The sequence below is a fragment of the Drosophila ananassae genome, chromosome 2R (genome assembly GCF_017639315.1).
Source record: "Drosophila ananassae strain 14024-0371.13 chromosome 2R, ASM1763931v2, whole genome shotgun sequence".
In the NCBI taxonomy this organism is placed as follows: domain Eukaryota; kingdom Metazoa; phylum Arthropoda; class Insecta; order Diptera; family Drosophilidae; genus Drosophila; species Drosophila ananassae.
This window is the reverse complement of record NC_057928.1, coordinates 11092137-11108028: the sequence shown is the minus strand read 5'-3', so window position 1 is coordinate 11108028 and position 15892 is coordinate 11092137.

Below are 15892 nucleotides of genomic sequence, written 5' to 3'. Positions count from 1 at the left end.
CTTCAATCTAAATGTAAATGGCTCCGCATGTAATTGCCACAAATTGCCACTGCAGTGACCAGTTTGCGTTGGCAGAATGTCGCTCGCACTATTTTCCTTTTTTTTTTTTTTTACTTTCCTGACCAGGCCAAATCGGAGCCCAATGGCCATATAGTCGTAGCCATGTCTGTGCCGGCCGTGGTGGTGTTCTTGCGCCTTTTTTAATTACCCGCAGGATGCGCGACAACAGCAAACAAATTGCCTCAATTTCCAATGTTGTTGCTCGTCGTGATTCATGTGACGTAGATGGAGCAGCGGCAGCATCTACGGCAGCAACATGCAACAACAACAGTAAGAGCAGAAGCAGCAGCAACAGCAGACATCTAACGGGCAATAGTGGTTGGCTGCATCCCTCCCCCGATGCAACTGTAAATAACGCGTGAAGTGGGCAAACATGCGTGGCGGCGGTGGCCGACACTAACGGGACTCTGTGGCAAGTGGGCGGCAAGTGAGCAGCAGCGCCTGGCAACAAGCGATAAACAAACGCCATGCAAGTGTTGCCGCCAGACACTAGAGCCCCCAGCAGCAACTGCATCAGCAACAGAAACAGCAGCAGCAGCAGCAGCAGGCGCAGCAGCAACATGTTGCTGGTATTGGGCGAATGTTGCGTAGAAGAATCTGCTGCATACCGCAGGTAGGTGCTGCTTCTGCTGCAGGTAGGTGGTTGCTCTGGTTCTAATAGCTCTTGCTGCTGCACCTTGTACACTGAGACAATAGAATTCTGATAGAAATAATATAGGTAACATGTTAATAGAAGAATTGCTACCTTGTTCTACAGGACAACCTCTACTTGATAATCTATGAAATATTATATAGAAAAGATCATAAAACTCTATCTCAGTGCATGAAAAAGCAACTTGTAGATGAGGGTGCAATTATCTCCTCGATAAGCGGGAGATGTTTATGGATCTGGAAACTGCCAGATCGAACAGATATCGAGGCCCGATGAGATGACTGATGGCCAAAATCGAAAGCCTAGATGTCGGATGCCACGTCTGCCCATTGGCCCGCAGCAACATGGCACATTGCCACGCTGACAACTCACATTGTTTGCGGCTCCTTTGAGTGTTCCGTGGTTTCTGACTTTTGGTGTTTGGGGCTGTGCAATTGCAGTGGGTATCAGGAGCAGGAATCGAGTGTAGGATGAGTTCCCAGCCAAACGAAGCCACCAGACTGAGCCTTGCGGAGCCACCTTGCGGAGCCGGGCTGCTTTGCAATTTGATTTATAGCGCGAATAGATTAAGTTAGCGTATCTGCTGGATGCTGCTTAATTAATTTGTATCTGCTGCCAAATCGAATGCCTTGAAATGGCCAATTCCCGGCCCTGTCCCGCCCTCCCTTACTCCCATGACTCCCTCCCCGGGACACCCTCTGGCCAGCTTTTGCGTTTTCCGTTTCGATGCAGTCGTTTAACATGTCAGAGGACCGGCTCGGTCTCTTCCGTTTGTCCAGGGTTTTGTCCTTTGGCAGCTATAAATTTTACGCCTGCTGCCTGTCAGCCGCTCTTATTTATTTATTTATCTGTGCGTGAGTGCAACTGTGGCAGTGTGTGTGTTGGCCAGAGTATCTGTGTTGGCCAGGCCTGTGTCAAACGAATTTGCCGTTGGCAGGAAATCGTTGTTTTTGCATTCGGGGCAATCACTTAGGCATTGATTGGCCCAGAAGCATATGGTTCATCAATGGGATGTTGTTGTGAAGCGAGAGTCGAGCTTTTGTTAGACACTGCAACACGCAACACAACAACAACAATAGCAATAGCAAGAGCAAAATGCAACAAAAAGCCAAACAAAGCCCCGACTCCGGCAATCAATCAAACAGCTGCAACGGCAGCAACATCGAAACCCTGACATGCAGCAACTTCCAACATGTGAAAAGGTTAAAGTTTAGATAGAAGGCTACGCTGTACCCTATAATATAGAGAAAGATTAAATAGTAATGTTAAGTAACTAAAAAAAGAAAATGTTTAAAAGTGAGATGAAAAGAGACTAAACTATGCCCTTGGCTGCCAGTGCTTTTAGGAGGTATTTGGGTTCCCTACGATCATCTATTTGTTTGTATTTCATATGCTATTGAAACCCCTCTCTATTACTCTATTCTAACATACCACACACCCCCTAATACCATAGGGTATCACAACGGCAGCAGCAACAGTTGCTTGCGGTGGCAAGCTGTGGCGTCTGCGCCCATTGAAGTGGCTGCTGCCGATTCTCATGTTGCGTCTAGGTGAGCAAGGTGTTTCGGTCGTTTTTTTTGTTTTGTTTGGACCCACAACAGCTCCAGCTCCAGTACAAGTCCCATTCCCACCACGAGTCCCACACAATCAATCAAGCCGCCGGCAATTAATCAAATATCCCCAAACATAATTAGAGATGGAAAATCTAATGAGACCGAAGACTCCATTGGCAGCGACTCCTTAACCCTTGAGGTCTCCTACCATCCATCCAGCCGACGCGTCGGTTGCGGGGGCAGCGTGTTAAATTATGAAAAATGAATGCGTGGAACGCGCTTTTAATTGTGCTAATGTTGCGTTGTGCGAGTGCCACACGAGATGGGGCAATGGGCCCCCCACCTGACCACATATGTTGTATGTATGCATCCATCCCATCCCCATGCCACATCCCATGGCGATCGCTTCCTGCGGCGATCGTGTCTGGAGTTTGGAGTCTGGAGTTCGGAGTCCGTAGTCCGGAGTTGGAGGTGACTCTGTCTGCATCTTTGTCTGCCTCGGGTTCAGTTTGGAAATGTGGCTTCAGGCCTCGGAGTCAGCCTCAGCTGCTGTTGCCCCTGTGATGTCCCGCTAATCTCAATTTGTAAGTTAATCGGAGGCGCTGCTTGAGTCGGCCAAGAGAAAAACGAGCAAGCGCCCAGAAGGAGAAATGTTTGCCTTTTATTTTGAGAATTTTTAAATACCCTTTAGAGTAAACCCTATAAGATATGAAAGAGAGAAGGGAAATATTCTCTTTCCAAAGTCCTCAATTAATATATTATATCCAAAACACTTTTCAATATTTATAATATAGCTTTTCGGATTAAAAATTATATATTTTTACAGGGTTATTGCAGGTCCACTCCAACCTGGAATCCCCTTCGCTTTCATTATTTTTATTGTCGAATGAAATGTTCGATTGTGCGTAGCTTGATTGGCTCTGACCACTGCCAGGAAAAAGGTGAGGAGACGGGAATGATGATGGGATTGGGTATGGGAATCAGTAACCGTGTGGAGAGTTTGTAGTGGGCGCGTCTTGTAATTAACTCGACTGGCACATAAAGCAGACAGGCCGGAATCGACCTTTCATACATAATTTTTCATGGAATTGGCCGCGAAAGTCGCAGAAGGTGGCTGCTGCTGCTCAATGAGAAATGGTCTGTCCGTCTCCCGATTGGGAAAGTCGAAGGGCAGCAGGTGAACAATAAACAGAATAGCTTTCGCAAGCGGCTAAATTTATTGATACGTAACCTGAGTAGGCATATTATTTTAATTAGGCGACACTAAGCGTCGCTATCGAGGCCGTCAGATCGGGCCAGATCGCGATTGAGAGATCTTCGAGGAGACACAGCCGATCGTGTGTGTTTGCAAAACAGCAAGGGCACTTGGAAAAATGAGTTTATTTCTAAGTATTATTATCTGCAAAGTTAAAAAAGATTCTGTCTGATATAACCTGATTTCAATATCCTTAAAAGCTATCCAAGGTAAATAAATTACTCCAATTTAACCATCTTATTTTTCTCAGTATGTGATCCTCGGACAAGTCTCTGCCTTCTGGCTGACACTTGACAACGGATCCGATTCGGAGTCTGGAGTCTGGAGGCTTTGAAATTGCGTGGCAAGTGCGATTTGGGATTCCGATTCGAGTCCCCGATTCCACATCCACATCCACATCCAATTCCGAGTCCAAATCCGATTCCGATCCCGTCGGCGATGGTTGTCTTTGTTTGGTTTGTCTCAGGTTTGTCACTCGGATTGATATTGATAGACTGACAGAGGATTTCCGCCGGCCAGCTCAGATCACTCTCTCTCTCTGCTAAGTTGGCCAGCCCACTCGGTGCTGCCAAAATGTCTAGGCCGGCCAAAAACACAACTTATATAAATTTCAAGCATTTTATTGTAACGCGTTTTATTAAAAGCTCGTAAACATTTATTTTATTTCATAAATTAGAATTTTAAAAGGCTGGCCAAAGCTGAGGGATTTGCATAAGAGCATGTAAATGTCATTTGATTGAAACTGGCCTTGCCTTTGTGATTTTTGTTACCTTTTTGTGTGTGAAGTCCATTTCGGCCCTAACGGTAGTCCAAAGCGATCCGATTCGATCCGAATCAAAGTTCGAACCCAACCCATCCGAAATCGACATTAACATCAACATCAACGGCGACACTGAAAGGCGCCGTAAACAACACTAACAACATATTTAATTTAATAATATTAACAAAAGCCTGAGAACAGATCCATAAACATCAAAGACTTCGGAGTTCAGTTCGTGGAAAGATGGAAAGAAACTCGGACTCGTTGGATTCGCTTTGCGCGGCTGATTATGCGGGAGGAGTGTCTCTGGGGGCATTAATTAGCTCCGATTTAGTCGCAGCACATAATGCCGATATATCTATATATAAGTTTATAACGTACACGGGTGTATCCGTGTGCCACGGTGTCTACTTAGATACCCATCGCATTTGACTAACGGATCGAAAATGAATGAAATTTGATATGCAAAAAGAGATAGCCCCAATCTAGCGTGGAGAGTTTAAAACAGAGGCGGGTAGTCAAAGGGGTGATATAGGTTTTACTTGAGAAACTTGGATAAAAATCTAAAAGAAATTAATAAAATAATTAAACAAGTATTTTATAGGTCCTAGTTCAAATGCTTTCTATTATTCCTCTAAGCCCTTTCCACCACATCCCCTGTCTACCTTCTCACTTAATTTATTTATTAAGCATTTAGTGAATAGTCAAGCTTTCCATACCCTTGCAGAAGGTATTATAAATTAGGGATCTCTATAGCAGTCAAAAAGCTTAGGATCAGACCTATGTGGCATTTTTGGATCAGCCAAGCCACTGTTATGAACAGGGTAGTCCTGATACCATAGTTATGGATAGTCAATTACAGACAGTCCTACAAGGGTATACAAGCTTCGACCTTTCTTGAAATGATTTTTCCTTTCTTATTTGATTAGACTTTTTAGCATTTCTCTTGCGGCAGTCTCGGGCTATAAAAATAAACTTTAATTTTGATAGGGAGTCGGATCGCATCGCATTCAAATCGCACTCGGATGTTGAAACCTTGTTGTCACTTGCTTATCAGCGTCCAGACCCTTGGCGTTTCTTATTGATTTTCAAATGCTTTTTGGCGCTATAAATCGGAAATCGATGGGCCCAGGCCCGACAAGAAAACTATATATAGTAGACAAAACAAAGCGCCTAGAGACAAAAGAAATACAACAAACGAAAAAACCGAAACAAATGACGAAGTGACAGGCATTTTAAAACTTAGTTAACATAAATAGATGCGCAGTGCAAACAGAGACTGGAAGATTTTTGAGGTCCAAAGATTCCAAGATTCCAAGATCTTGAAAGCCCGGCTTCTATCAACAATTGTGGGTGCATGCCGCAGGAAACAAAAAGCGAGATCTCAACGGCTCTGCATAATTATAGAGGCATGTGTGCATAAAATTTGTGGCATCATTAGGCTGCACCCCCGGCCAAAAACCAAAAAAAAAACCAAGAAAGAGGGTACCCAAATCCGAAATCCCAAATACCAAACAAAGCCAAAACCCCAAATAACATTTTGGCTTAAAGGCTTTTCAAATGAATCCCTCGCGTCGTCGACGGAGTTGGGTCGGAGTCGTCGGCGGAGTCGGAGTCGGCTAATGACCAGGCTAATCATTATGCCTAAGCTAGATAACGACGGAGTCTGGAGTCAGAAATATTTTGACAGTTTCACGCTCAGCCCGCGAGTGCTATATGATACTTTAATTATAGGCCAACGCGGCTGCTCGACTCTCTCGTTTTCGTTAAGGTTTTTGTATATTTTGTATATATATTTTTTTTTGGTCAACCACAAGAAGTATAAATGTATAATAAATAAGCCCAGGCAACGGGTCAGCAGCGTCGGGTGGCATGTTAAAATTCTGTTTTTCGAAATTCTTTTCAAAAAAAATATTTGAAAGAAATCTTTTTTCGGCGGCGGCGGGCCCAAGAAATCTTTCAATTAAAATTTGCATAATTGTGGCAGCGAATAAAATTTTGCATGAATTATGCGACTACTTGGGCATTATTTTCGTTCAACAAAAATTGTAGCTCATAAAATAAATTCCGAAAAATTGACAAAATTATAGTATCGACTCTTTACAACAAGTTTCCGTGGCGGGTAAACGGGTTGTTGTCTCTGCCTAACGTGAAACCAATCTGAAGACCAAATATACGACTATGTCTTTATTATTATAAGCAACCCGCCTCCTTTCCAATCAAAAAAAAAATATATATATCGAAAAATAAGCACACACATGATACAGTTGGTGAGTGCCCATGGCTTATCTATCGAATTAGCAGCTGAATGGTACCATTATATCGGCTATATCTGCTCGATCTCCTCGATCGCAGGTCTGGGCCATTAGAAAATATCATATTTTTATGATTGTAGCTTTCGAAAGGCTAATTTAGAAATAACTGTCAAAAATTTGGTCTTCGTTGGGGGTTCATTTTACAGCCTTTCGATCCCTCTCTCTACTAACCCCATGATTTCGAGATTTATGTTCCCGCCATAACTCTTGAGTCTCAAATTACGCCGGGAGATAGAAACAATAAAATCGGAGAAGAAATGTCTATGAAATTATGATTTCTCGTACTAATTTCCCTTGTTAATAAAAAATATTTTAATGTCTTGCATAAATATTTAACATGGGAAGGTGGTTAACCCATTGGGTTTCAGTTTAAGGCATTGGGATGAAAGTCGATAGGGTTTTAAAAATCGGAATAGTATTCTTAAAGTGTTTCATTACTAAAAAATAATTTTTTACTCAGTTACACTTTTGAATAAGCCAGTTCCAGTAGTCTATATAATTTTAGTTCCATAAAATATAAAATATAAAATAAATCTATGAAGTGGGCGATAAAAAGAAAGTAAACTCTTACTATTATTAATCTTTTGTCTAGGGACTAGGGTGTAGGTTTCTTATAAATTTTCATATTTTTGGCCCATTTAACCTCCCTGCAGCAGGTTGGGTTAGGTTAGTGCGGTGCGAGTGGGTTAATGCGGCCCTGTCGCTTGCCGCTTTTGTGCTGCCGTTGGTGGTCTCGGTTTTATGGCCGATTGCCAGTTGCTGGTTGGCTGGCTGGTTGGCTCAGACGCTCGAGCGGGCCAAAAGCGACCACACCCCGTCCGTCGTATGCTAATTGCGAGGGCGATGGGCGATGGATGGCGGTGAGGGGGAGAGAAATACACACACAATCACAACCACACACGCTCGTGCAAAATGGGTGTTAGGGTATGGGGGTGAAAGGGCCGACAGGGCCGACATAATCAGTTCATCAGCAGCTCTTTTGGCCGGCTGTTTGTGTTGATAAACTAATTTGTTTGATGTCTAGGCTAAATTGCATACGACCGTTGTTATGTAGAGCAAATATTCAGATTGGGACTTAGATCGGAGGGATTGGAGAGCGAAGAGTGGCTGGCCAAAATGACCACTAAAATATTGTATGAAATTGACCAAAAATGACAGACAAATTGGCTTTTATCGTTCGGTTTTTGGTTTTTGTGTGTCGCCGGAATCGGCCATATTAGCTCGTGAATAATTTAACCATCCAAAGTGGAGCTAATGGTGTTAGTTGTCGTGTTTCATGTGTCTATTTATTAACACTGCCTTTTGTCTAATGGGCGAGTGTGTTTGTGTATCAATTTATGATGTGGCATCCCATAAAGAATTGCCTGAATAGCCAAATGAGTTCAATCAGCATCCATTTCAGCTGGCCGCTGATAAATTTCATATTTATGCTAATGCCCTCAGGTGGTGTATCAAAAATCACCGAAACCACAACCACTTTGCACCACCACCCATTGCTCTCTCACTCTACATATTCTGAAATTCAAATGTCCGTCTGTAATCCAAGAGTAAAAAAAAGAGATATATTTAATATATTTTGGTTACCTGCGGTGCAGTCTTTACACTTTTGGAAGTCTCCTATTAACTCGGATAAGTTATATATCCGTCGAATATTTGAGGTAATCTCATACCGCACATCCGCTTGGAGAAACTGATTTTTTAAAATCCAAACTCGCAAAACTGTGTCAAAACCCTAAAATATAAACCTCAAGATATCAATTTATTCAAAAACAAAATTCATAGCTGCATTTCAAATTTATTATTTGTGATAGATAATCTGTAATAGATGGAACTCAATATTTATTGCAAAGCTAAAAGTAAATTGATATTTATGATGATGCATTTAGGATTTTTATTTATTTTTCAAGGTGGAAACACTTACCCAGCTTCTGCTACTGCCTTTTAAAAATCAGTTAAAACACTTGTTTTCCGTTTCAAAATCTTGGGTTTCCCAAGCCACCGAAAATCAGAGACCCTTTCCTATAAAAGTCCCTTTTAATGGAGCTTATCGCCAAACATTTCCGATGTTTTACAACCGTTTCTGAGCTTTTATGTTTCCGTTGCGCTGATTTAGCCGGAATATATATATCTCTCGAGATATACCCCATGGGTAACCCCAACAGGTGTTTGTTTTTCCTGCCACTCAGTCCATCAAATGTCGTTAATGAGATCGGTTTTATCACTAAACCCAGCCCAGACCAACCCAGACTAGTGAGGCTTTTGGCATACATATGCTTAATTGTTGCTCAGATATAGCTCGTCAGATCCCAATTAACGAATCTATGCAAATGAGAAGGAAGCCCCGAATAAAAACTAAAAAAAATTATACACCCCACTAAAACTAACCCAGAGATTAAGATTTTACTGCGCCATTTTTAATAAGTTTTCAATTTGATTATATTTTTGTTGTACATCAAGATTGAGCCATAAAACCGAACCTGGCCATCGGTTAATTAACTGTTTTTGAATTTGGATTTGAGTTTATATTGGCCATCGAGGGGATTCTAGTTTGCGGCCAACACCCAATTAGCCCGACTTTATACTTGAATATATATATTTTTTTGGACTTTTAATGACAGTTATCAAATGGTAACTGTTACAAACGATGGACTGAAAAAGAGACAGGCTACTCAAAAAATATATCAATTTTTTGTTTGTTTTTCAGTTTGAAAATTAATGGTTTATAGTTTTTCGATTTTTGATTTCGATATTCAGAGTTTTTACGAGTGGTGCGAGTGTGGGAAATTGAGGCGCCGCCGCCTCTGGGGGCAGTTAATAAATATTCATTGCCAGTGATCATCAAAAGGTTAATCAAATCGATATCGAAAGGATATTAGACGCGACAAGTGAAGGGGCCATAAGATCGTAGATCAGAGATCGGAGCAGAAAATAGAGCGGAGCTGGAGCTAGAGGTGGTGGTAGTGGTGGTGGTGGGGTGGGGCACACACATCGATGTGGGACTCTCTGGTGGTTGGACGAAAATAAAAGAGTTCCCACAATGAAGAAGCGCGCTTGTGGCACTTGTGATTTCTACGAATGTAACAACAACCACACAGTTCCACAAATGGAGGCTTCCTCTTCGTCGTGTTGTTGCCTCATGTTGCTGCTGCTGTTGTTGTTAGTGTTGTTGTGACATTGAGGGCGAATGCGTTTGGTAAACGACGTCGGCGACGTCGAAATCAGGTAAAAACAAAAGGTTAACACAAAAGAACAAACAACGAAAACAACTGACAACAGCAACAACGATTTCGCTTTTGGCCTGGTCAAAAAAAAAGTAAGGAGTACAAGGTTCTGGGTTCGAATTGGGATGTACTCTAGAAATATAAACTCTAGTAAGTACTTAATTTTGAAATTTTATTAAGAGGCTTCTAACAAATTAGTTATGAAAACTACTAGGTACTTCAAGCAAACCCTCTTTTTTTCAAGTGTCCGCTCAAGAGAGGTTCCACCTTCCAGTCCAAAATCAAGGGGTAAATGTGTGCAGATTTTTGGATAAAATCCATTAAACAGTTTAAAGACAGGGTACAGTTTAAAGACAAAGACAAAAAACAAGGGAAAAAACTACCGAAAAGCCCAACACCATGACATGGACACCAGGCGTAGGCTCCACTCGCACTCGGGTCCGACTTGGCTGGGACTCGAACTCCTCCAACTGGGACACCCCACCTTCCGTGCCCCATCCTCCATCCAGTTGCCCAGGGAGCCCCTCCCCCTCATTTGAAGTGTGTGGAGGAGAACCGACCATCGCATTTTGTAACTCATGTGCGACATTAAGTGCTTTGGTTTTTTTTTTTTTTTTGTGTTTTGTAGATTTGACGACGTCGGTGCGATGGAGAGCTGAAAAACAAAAGGAAAAACTGACCCGTAAGTCATCATAAATGCAAGTTTATGGCCACAATGAAATGATGACGGGACTCGGAATCGGAATCGGACTTGGCTTGGACTTGGTTTTTGGTTTTCGGTTTTAGTTTTGGACTTGGCACTGCCGGTGGAATAGAGCTTGTCCGCCGGAGGTCGTTGGAGCAATCGCTCTACCTACCGCCAACAACTTCGCCGCCGCCACCGCCGCCGCCACACAACAGCTCAGAGTCACTTCTACGAAATCACATCAAGAGGCCCGAGTTTGAGCCTCGGAGTTTCTGAGTTCCAGTCCCAGAGTTCGACTCTGGGGGGCAGGCGCGAAGGCAGAAGCGGCGGCGGGCGTAACTCTTTATAGACTCGCATTTGTAGATCTATCTATTCCGCGGAAATCACAAAACGCTACAAATTTCCCTTCGCCCCGGCTCTTGACCAGTTTCCCTTGAATAACGCCAACGCATTTATGGTTAGTAACTCTTGGCTTTTATACATTTTATGGTGAATTCATACATAAGCGATTCCTTGTCAATCATTTGCCATATTAAGGCGCCTGTCAGGTGAAGGATAGCCACCCACTCCCCCTATCCTGGGATTTTCGAAAGAGTTTTGAACGCTCGTTAACCAATTACAGAGCTGGAAGATGGATGGAGTTACAGTGGTTAAAGTTATTATTCCAAATAAATGTTAAGGCCAACAAGTAACTATTTAATTTCTTCACGAAACACTTCAGTTAATGGCTTAAATATATTTTGAATTAAAGTCTAACTATTATCCTCTAACTATTCCCATTTAACTATCTAATCACTCCACTGTGAAAGATGATTCTGGCTTGTTAGTGTCCAATAGGAGAGACTGCCTGCAATCACAGACTTCAGTGACTGCAATGATGATGAATTGTGTGAATTTAGCACATTAGTCGTGCAGAAGGACAAATGCAGCCAGTCTTGTGTCTTCTGTCTCCGTGGTCCCCAGTCCAAGCCCCCACCAACCCGAACAGGTAGTCATAAGTCCGCAAAGGTGGGCAGCAACTAGATCGATGGCCAGTCAGAGTCTCGGAGTTATGAAGCTAAATGCATTCATTGTGAGTTGTAATTGCAATTGATCTTGATTACGACTGCCTGCGATAATGTTCTTATTGAGGAGCTGACGCTGACGCTTCCTCTGCCTCTGCTGCTGCCCCTGCCGCTGTTGCAAGTTGCAAGTTGCTGGTCAGCGATCAGCGGTCAGCGGCAATGTTGCTGCTGCAATGCGATTCAATTGTTGCACTTGACGTGGGACAAGCAGCTCGCATGTTGCACAGACCTGAACGTGCCTCAATGTGTTTCCCTCCATTGATCATTGATCATCCAAGGCCAGTGGGCGTCCCTCAAGAATTAAAGGGGCTGAGGAGTGGATCTCGTAGGTTCGTTTAATTGATATACAGTTCTTGGGATCTTACAGGAAAAATATGCAAAAAATAGTTGGCAATTGGTTGTGAAAATAAGCTGTTAGGGTAGAGGCTTACTTTTCCGTTTCAAATACATAGCTTAGAACTGATTATTTTTCACTGTGCACCTACCCAACGAATCAAATTCAACTAAATTCACACAAGAGTTCATTAGAGTTGACGCTTGCCTTAAAACTGACACACGTTACATTCGAGCCTGACTGACGATCTGACGATCGTCGTGGAATTGGACTCGAATTGGGTCCCTAGTGCAATTTAGTGCGGCTAATAAGCAGCCGAGATGTCGCTGCAACTCACAATCAGCTCAACTGAAGCCCAGACTGAGCCCCGGCCAGCGACTTAGCCAGCGACATTTAAAAGTCGGGCTCAATCGATGGCGAATCAAACTAATCATTCAAAATTCAACACAGGCTCCGACTTTGACTCTGCCACAGACTCTACCGATTACCGACTTCGACTCCAACTCAAATTGTCATCATTAGGAAAAGGCAATCGCTACCGCTACCGCTACAGATACAGATACAGCTACAGCTCTGAGGCAACCGCTCTGAGCCACTGAACCACCGCAATTCACTGATCCACCGATCCAGCTAACCATACAGCCAACCACCGCTCCCTGCCTAAATTTCTTCCTGCTCCTTTGTGCGCGCTTTGGTGCGCCATCAAACGCCGGCGACAGTTTGTCAGATTATTATCAGATTGCACTGGCTCACTTTTGACTTTCGAGCGGCGATCTAGGAGGCGGAGGAGCTCCTCCAGCTCCATCACTCCCGGCCAGTGGCGGCGCCGGAAAGGGATCCGCCCGAAATGACCCAGTTCGGCCGAGGGGATGACGCCCATGTTGCCGGTTTACAGAAGCAAAAAATGGGTGTGTTTCTATGGAGAAGGAGCTTTAATAAATTATAAAAAATACTAACACTAGTCTTAAGCTCTTGGAAATGTCTCCAGAGGATATTTAGGGCTTCCTCTAAAGCCCTACATTTTTTTCCAAGTGTATAGAGCTCCAGTCCGCCAGAAAGTCGCCGGTGTCTCCGTTGACTGTCAGCGATTGTTTTGCTCCCGCGCATGCGCGCGGCTCTCTTCAAACGAAATCACATCGAATGTCGTCGCATGCGCGTGATCAACGTTGTTGATCTCTACCTGTACCTGTACCCACAGGTAAGCCCTCATAGCCCCCTCTCCTCTGAAGAGATGCCCCTCGATTCGATTTTGGGTGCACTGAGCACACACAATTCGATGCCACTTTGGCCTGGCCAAGTCGCTTTCGTTTTAGGGCTTCTCAATACACTTTTATGGATCTCTGTCAATAATACTCTTGGTAAGCGTCGGGTGGGTGGGCTCATCTTGAGGTTTATGCAGTAAATACCTCAGATTTTCCCCAGCTTAATTGTTTGTTGTGAGTGGAGGAGGTGAGCCCACTCGGTAATGGGATATTTTCATAACTATCTTGTTTGCCAAATGAAAGCTTAGGTTTCTAAATGATTTCTATTAACTAATTTGTGTCTTTATATTTTCATTATTTTATTCTTGCGACTTATATTAAAGTTTAACCCTTAGGTTACCCCTTAAAAGAGCATTTTTGATACGTCAACTCATCGCCCTGGAATTTCATGGAGTTTTACGAGCTTTTTCAAGTGAATTTCATCGCCCGATGAAAGAGAAACAATGGTTTCTGGGGTATTGTTCAGAATCCGTTGCTTTATGTGGGTGGCTTCTGGACGGCGGCATCTCTTTCTCTTGGCCATCTCGGCCATCGTGGGTTTTCCAGTTAACTGCCAGTCTATACCCTTTCCCCGGCCAGAAGAAGAATCGTTAAATTAAATCGCAGTCGTTTACGAGGCTGGTTTTCCTTTTGGGCGCCTCGACCGCCGACCTCTTTTGGGCCTCAAATTTGTCAACTTGTAGTTAGTATACATATATCTTTTCAGGCTGACCCCCTGCCTTTTTTTTGTTGCCTTTTTCTGTAGCTGTTGGCTGTTGGCTGCTTGCTCATAAAATACTTATGTTTTGAGAATTTTACGATGCCGCCAGCGTCTTGTGTGTTTTCTTGTACTTTACCTTTGCCTTTACCTTTTTTAGTGAAACTGAAAACTGGCCTGTTTTGCCACCGGTTTTCGGAGAGATTTTTATGCCTACTTGTGACCGATTTTAACAGATATATTGCCTTAGTGGCTTCCGCTCGATTTTCCATTTTTTGTATGCCTGCTTTTAATTAAAATTTCATAAAAATGCCTCGCACTTAGCACTTGTCTAAGCCGCGGACTTTCCAAGTGCCCCAAGGCTCCATGTCCCTGGCTTTATTCCCTGTATTTGGTACCCAACTCTCCTCTCTTGCTGCATGCCCCATGCCTGTGGAACAATGGCGGTGTCGAGCTTTGATCTTCGTGCCAGGCCTGATCGGTAGCCAGCACCACAGCCCAGATCCACCGGCACCACCACCACCACCACCGCCACCGCCGCCATCGAGACCAAAATCCACAAAAGGTTTATTATTTATTGTTGGCCGAGGAGGGCGGAGGAGGATGCGGCCTAAGGGGGAGGAAAAGGAGGAGGAATCGACAAGTGCAGCATTGGCTGCAGCTGCAAGTTGCAAGTAGCACGTTGCACGTTGCACGTTGCCAGTTGCCGATTGCACCACGAGCCATGGCTACTGGAAATAAAACACAGAAAGCAGAGTGGCTATACTAGGTTTCCTTTTTAATCTTTAAACATATATTAACTTTTATAATTATTCTTAAAAATAGCTAGAAATTACATAAAAACTTATTGTAAATTATAAAAAAATTGAATAAAAATCTGACATATGTTTCTTAAAGTGCAGTCAGTTGGCCAAAACGAGCAGGAGCCATGCGAAAGAAGCCGGCTAAAATCTCGGCGTTCACTGGATCGTAACATCTGTGTAGGGGGCCGGGGCGGGGCGGGAACATGGGCTTCATAGCGGGAAGGGGGGCGTAACCAAAGGGGGGCGATCCGACAAAACGTTTTACAAAACGTTCGCTCCGAGGACGTTCAAATAAATGCACTCAAAAATGCCCAAATGCCCGCAAACAAAATAAATAAAAATGTTATTGATATTTAGCGAGTGGTTGGTCCCCACACTCCACTTTTATATATTTTTTTTATTTTTTATGGCGCCCATTGCTGGGGCCGCCTTTTTGTCCATGATTTGCTAGATAAACACGACTTGGAAGTCCAGAAGAGAACAGGGCCCAGAGTCTGCAGCTTTGTTTTCGGCTTTCCACTTTTTTATGCTCCTGCGGAATTCAGGTAGTAATTCCCATTTTAAAGGCACCCCCCTCAACGATATATTTTTATATAGAAATCAATTCTTTGCAGGATGCTTAAAAAAATTGCAATAAAGACAACGTTTATGTTTTGAGAGAAAGTATACAAGGCTTTTCTTTTGCCACAGAATGTGTAACTGGGTCATAATGTGTATTATAGTTTTGTGTAATTGTGGAAGTCGCAATCCTCTAAGCACTTAAGAAACATAAACATTTAAGAACCTGTCTTGGGCAATTAATTTGCCTGCTATCCCCGCTATCAATTCCTTCCAAGCTCCAGCCAAACATGGCCAAGAGGACTTCCTTTGAGCCAGCTTTTTATTGCCATATCGGGGAGGAGAACACAGAACACAAGATCTTGTGTCATCTACGGCATTTCCGTGGAACCCGAACCGCTTGAGATGCACAACATGCGCAGTCAACAAATTTGCAGCAACATCAACGCCATCTACGGTGGGTGTTGCCGCCTCATAAACATCTATCATCGCACAGAGATCGGTCGGGGCATACAGATACAGATACACCTATATAGTACCGACTGAGAGGGGCTTTGTCCGGGGGATTCTCGCCCGCTGCTGCCCGCCTTAACTGTCATCGGCGATTAAATATACATTTGCATAAATTAGCCAAAGCATTCTTCGGGCCGGCCGGGTCGAAAAGGTGAAAATT